The following is a 6819-nucleotide window of genomic DNA, read 5'->3' as shown; positions in this document are numbered from 1 at the left end:
AACAAACATTTGAGTATTGGTTAGCAAAAATTGATACTCTAGTAATAGGCAGAAAAAAAGAAACACCTTTTTTTTTTATAAATGTATAATTATAGTGAGGTAAAATAATTTAGAATAACTTTCTTAGATTATCATCTATGATAATAGGAACTTTCAGACTTGTTAAAGGTAATCAAAACATCCAATGCAGAATTGAAAATTGAGAAATGTATCATCTTTACAAGACAATCAACAGTTTGATAGGTTTAAAGTAATAAACAGCAACTACTTCTGAAATTTGTACCTGGGGTACTTGATAAATGAACAACTTATTGGTTAATTGCTTTAAATGATTTGTATTTGTGGTACTTGATATATGAACAGCTTATTGGTTAGATGCTTTAATTGATATCAACTGTGTATAAGATACAAATCAACCTTTGTTGTTATATTTATTTTCAAGGTACATTCTTTGCATTTACATAACTTGTCAATTCTGTTTATCAAAATAGAAAAATGAAAGTGGGTCACTGACAATGTCATAATTATAAATCATCTTCTAATCCTTTTTAAGACTTATTTGAAAAGAAATGAAAAATACTAATCTTTAAGATAGATTATGGTTATACAGTTTAAAGTTCTAAGAAATCTACCAAGTAAGGAGGTACTTGATCGGAAGAATGACAAGTGCTTAAATTGGTACTCATTGTCATCCCTGAATACTATAAATAGTTAATGTTTAACAAGCCTTGTGAATCTCTACCAGCTTTATTTTCCTCTTCTAAGTTTGTGATATAGCAAAAACTATTCCTACCACAGAGACCTCTTAGTTTCCTCACAGTAATATTCTCTATATCTTGTCATGGTGTCTTGATTAATTTATATTTCAGATATTTTATACTTAGGCTTTTTGCGCGTTTTTCAATCAACTTAATTTAGGTCATGAACACCAAGACAGGAAATAGATGATTCTACTATCCCTTATAGAGCCTTCATAAATTGACTGATAAATTTGATTCTTGATATGTACGTATACTAGGTACCTTGCATGAACATCTACCTCTTTGTGGGTTGAATGTTAATTGTCAAGGACAACATAGTTTGAGATGATATGTTTGAATATTTTACTTTTCTTAGTAAAGACTTTATATTTATTGACAACCTTCACATTTAGTATGTACAGGCATTATGGCTTTGATGTCAACTGTGTCAAGGTCACAAGAGCTAAAAATAGATTTTATGGGATTTCACTATTTTTGCATAAAATCATGCATGTGCTTGATTAAGCATCATCAAAGATGAAAATGGTTGTCATGTAGGCAAGCAATACAATCCCCAAACACAGAAATGTTTAAACTTTTGAATGTTATTGAAAAAAAATAAAGGGAAAGAAGGCAACTGTGTCTCAGGTTTTATTTGCTAATTTAGATATATCATTGAAAAACATAGTTATGTTAGCAAGAAATTTGAAATATCTGTTCTATAAAGCTTAAATTGGACTTGATTGGTAATTTTCGAAATATTATTACCGATTGCTACAGTCAGATTGTCATTTCAGTCGTCATTGCTGTCTAGAAAGTTTATGATTGGACATTATTTTGTTTATTTTCTGAATGGATTGTCTTTATACTTAAACACAACAACTCTTTAGACAAGACCATTAAGTAGACCACACTGAATTTGACTTTGATACATAAATGACCTTAAAATTAAGGTCAAATAAGGTTAAGGTCAAATGTTTGTTTTTTGATGGATTTTTGCTATATTTGGCTCATACTTTGTTATATGCTTGTATATAGATTATGTTCATACTTGGGTATAAGACAAGCAGATTTAATTTGACCATGACCTTTATTTGACCTTGACACTTACAGAAAATTATTGAATTTTGGTCAAGTATGAAATCTAAATTTTATGCTGTACAAGAAAATTACTTTAAAAGATATTTTTTCTCCAGTGTGTTTGTAAAGTTGAGCATTGACCTGCTTGGGGTGACTCTTGTTATAAGCTTAAATGATAGTTAAAATTTTGATGTTTTAGAAATTTTAGAAAGGTCGTTACTCTGCAAAGTTTGTATTGCAATATTCAAGCTGTTAAATCAATCACTTTTTTATTTATACATGTATCATTGTTTATTTCCTGTGATTTAGCTTGTTTTCTATTCCCTTTGAATTACATCTAGAACTCAAAATATTTTATAATGCATGTTTTAAATAGTAGAAGTGATTTTTTCTCCTTAATGATATGTTAAGAAATGTTGTTGTTGTTTGAAGGTGTGATGTATTAAAGAAAGGGTTTTTTTTTAAAAAGACTTAAGATATATTATAATTGTTCTTGACATGTGTGTTTTTACTACTGATGCACCATTAATAATTGGCATGTTAAGTTCCAGAAAAGCCTCCCATGTGCTCGAAAAGTTTCATTGTTTTATATATAGATAAAAACAACTTAAATCGGTGAAGAAAAAGTAATTCAAAGTTTAAATCCTTTTAATATTTTGGCTACCATATGTGCTCCATAAGCCCCAGCTGCTGGAAAAATCGTTGGATTTTACAAAATTTACTGCTAGTTTATTTTGCATGACCATAATGAATTTAAATGTTTTAAAATCACTCACAAGTGCTACATTGCAGGCTGTACTAAAAGTTTTACTGGATGAGCACTGTGACAGTCCATTTCTTTTGAAGTATGTAGATTTGAGTCAGTGATACATATGAATGTATAGAAACCTAGATATTTACAAGTATATAGACAACACAATACTGTAATTTTTAAAGTGAATGTGCATTTTAACAGTTTTTTGAGAATTGAAGTGCTTGTTGCTTTTCATACACTTTTACATTTTGACTAGGTAGTTTGTATATTTATATTAGGACAGGGCAATTCACAGACACTTTAAATTTGGAAGTTGAAACATATTTAAATCCAAATAAATGTTTTACTATTCTTTGTCAATCCCAGTACATATACTTAAAATAAACATGCATATTAATAAAACTTCATTAAAGCTGTTTTGAATTTTTTTTTATTTCAATGTCTTAAATATTGTTAACATTGAAATATGATTTGTTTTCAAAACAGCTTAAATCAAGTTCTATTGATATATAAGACAAGTATAATTTTGTGTTGGGATTGACAAATATACAATTATATTTAGCACATTTAGAGCTTTTACACCCAAAGTGTCTGTTGGGCAATTTATATTTACCCCCCTCGCTTGTTTTATAGTTGCACTATGCAAGTTTATTGTTTTGTCCAGTTATAACAGAGATTTATATTACTGGGTAATGTATCTCTGTGATTATAAGTTCAGATTTATGCTAAGTTATGTTCAGATATTATTTGAGATATAAGGCTAGAAATATATAATATTAAAGTACTATCAGGCAATATTAAAAAAAATCAAGTTATAATTTATAGAGGAACTACAAACAGTTTCACTGTGATGTTAATTCCTCCACGGATGTCATGGCAAATAAAGATCTGATATCTGCTTTTCTACACTAACAAAACAATTAAAGGCCCATTAAGCCACAGAAAGAAATAGGTTTTCTTCCTGTAGAAAGGACAGTTATAATTTTGAAGCTAAATTGGCCTTTAAAAGCAAAATTAAAGAAGGAAATTTTTTTTTTGAAATTTGTTATATTTTTATAGGTGTGATCATTGCTGTATAAGTCATGTTGCCATAGCAAAAAGTGCTATATTTATTTACTGCTGAAGTAGATGTGCTGATGGGTTTTATATATATATATTTATATTATCTTTTTATTTTCCTGTTTGTGTTGATCTTTAAATTAGAATAAGAAATGATGTATCAAATGGTATTTTTAAACTTAATGTTTTGAAATGTTGTCGAAAGTTTGGAAGTACACCTAAATTTACCTGTACATTGAGAACACTGGCTTATCGAAGTTCGACTTACTGAGGTTCTATTGTATTTGATAGTAATTACAATACATGTATGTGTTCTGTATTAAAATAGCTAAGTAGGAAATTGTTGACTTAGATATTCAATTAATTAAACAATATTGAAGGTACAATTATCAGATGCTTTTAGAAATTTCACAGATATTTTGTTACTTGCCAGATGTTATAATTATCATTATACAATTATCATAGGCTAGCAGATTCAGTATATATTATTATTATTATTATAAAGATTTTTGTCAGGTTATATTGCCCTATATAAATGGTTGATATATGTAGTAAATATAACCTGAGTCACTTGCAAACATATTGCAAACATTTGTTTATATATGGCCATATAACCTGTCAGAAATATCTATAACAACTTTATAATACAGCAAGCTTGTTTTATTAGATTATTAGTTTCAGGAGAATTTCAGTAAATCTTATTGTAGAAATAATAGTGGGGCATGGTAGTGATATCGAGTTCAAACATTATATTCAAGGGAAAAATGTTTAATTTAAAGTTTATATAGATATGGGAAAGTAATTTTGTAGAATTTGTTGCCAAGGAAACTAGAGATTCCAGTTTCTCAAGATTCCCAAGATTAGAATAATGTCAAAGAGAGAAGAGTTTATTTTATTTCTATTAAATCAAAGTCCAGTCAATCATTACAAAAGCTCCATCATGTTGAAAAATATTTACCAATTGTTATGTATATCTTTTTCATGTTATGTGTTGCTTAGTTTTCTTATAAAAATGTTAACAGAGTTCTCATAAATATAATCGTGTGTTATTTTTTCATATTTTGATATGAAAAAAAAAAAACCCATTTGTCTGTCGTTTTGTTACTAATCTGTATATTGCTTGATTTTCAACTGGTTTATTTTTATCACTCATATATGTATCATTATTTAGTTAAGTTTTCAACACACTTAATAAATTAAATAAATGTACGAAATATTGTTTGTTTTAATGTGTGTACCAAAGTGATCTACTGCTTATAAAAAACAACAACAAAAAACCCAAGCACATGTACCATAGTGAACGTATACAATTATGAACTAGAAAAATAGTTTATTTTAATTTCATTTTTAGAGAAGGATAGAATTTATTTGATGCTTACCAATGAAATACTGGTGATTTATTGTATAAAAAAATCTCATAGCCAATTTGCTCAATACAAATAAATAACCTCTATGCGTATCCACAAGAATATATGGAAACAAAGCTAAACAAAAGGTATGAACCTTCAATAGCCGGAATGTCATGGTCGATTTTTCATGTGTGGAAGCTATCCAGTTAGCTTACAGAACGTCGGTGGTTCTACCCTGAAATAATGCACAGAGAGGCACCTAAAGTCTTCCTCCACCAGAAAAGCTGGAAAGTCGTTATATATAGTGTTATTATATGTACTGTTAAAACCCAATCAAAAATATAATGATATGATAGCACATGTATTGTGACAAACGGAATGTGAAAATTGCTTTATAATTTTATTGAAGTTGAATAGTGATTTTATGGATCTAGCATCCTGGGTCTATATAATGCCCTAGGATTGGAACCTTCCTCTGCTAAAAGATAAAAGTTGGTTTACAACATTTCAAGATCAAATTACTGTATAAGTGACAGAAATATTGCGATTTTTGCAAATCAAAGTAATTTGCAAATCATTGAGCCGGCAAATGTTACATCAACTTTAGGAAAGTCTTCACACTATGAAATAAAGGTTCTTAATTAATTGTCAAACTGAACATTTACATAATATTTATTTTGATATATCGAAATTAGCTATGTGAATAACGTGTGCCAATAACATCAGCTATAACAAAAAATATTTTCATACATGCACTGATGTGACAATCGATGATCATTGAAACAAATTAATACTGCTTGCTTGAATACTATCTATGTATTGGTTATATGAATGAATAGTCAAGGGGCAGGACGTGAAGTGGTTGCACACTTGGTTCAAGCGAGCGAATTGGTTGCAAACTTGACAAAATGGCGAACACGACGTGAATTATTGAAACGGGTGAACGAATTTTTGCCAGGCAAGTGGGTTTCCTTGTTATTTTGATGTTCATTAGTATGTCTATTCCATAATGCAATTGTCATGTGGTCGATATTCGTGTTTTTGAATATCGTTTTTATGTATCATTTTGTCCTTGTATTTGTATATATCTCTTGTATTTGTCTGTTTACAGTCCGATATACAATCCATTATCCCATATCATTCCTATATCATTCCATTTCATCATCTCATTATAACAACTAATTTCTCATATTTCATTTTGACATAATTTGCATGCCGGGCCTCAGTTTTTACAAACTTCCCGGAAAATCCATCTCACGCATGCGCACTTTGATATAAATATTTCCTTGGTTTGCGCCAGAAATTGTTATCTTATTTATTTATTTATTTATCAAGGCGTATGTTTATGTCCTTACAGGTAATTGTTGTTATTCATTATGTTTCATTATCATGCATATTTCCATTGATCGTTTATGTATTTCGGATCTGTATTTATGCACTTTGATATAAATATTTCCTTGGTTTGCGCCAGAAATTGTTATCTTATTTATTTATTTATCAAGGCGTATGTTTATGTCCTTACAGGCATAAACAGACCATTCCTACATTTGAAAAAGGACCATACGACACAATATATATGTCACACTCGGTTAAAGGTTTCAGCGTCCTAGATTCTGTTTTGACGAACTTATTGAAGATTTTAACTGATCATGTAGATATTTTGAAATTTGACATGTGACTGTTCTGGTCGGTTTTTCTCCTAATTAATTCGAATTTGTAAGTTTTGAACTGCATTTAACAATAACAAAATATGTTTCTGTCAATGCTGTACAAATGGTTTAGTTTGCAAGTCCGAAGATAACGTTCAATGCACAAAAATATCTTGTTCAAGCACATT

Source organism: Ruditapes philippinarum, unplaced genomic scaffold, assembly GCF_026571515.1.
Source record: "Ruditapes philippinarum isolate M1 unplaced genomic scaffold, ASM2657151v2 ctg741_1_1_1_1, whole genome shotgun sequence".
Lineage (NCBI taxonomy): Eukaryota > Metazoa > Mollusca > Bivalvia > Venerida > Veneridae > Ruditapes > Ruditapes philippinarum.
The sequence above is the reverse complement of the archived record's forward strand: the minus strand, read 5'-3'. Positions refer to the sequence as shown.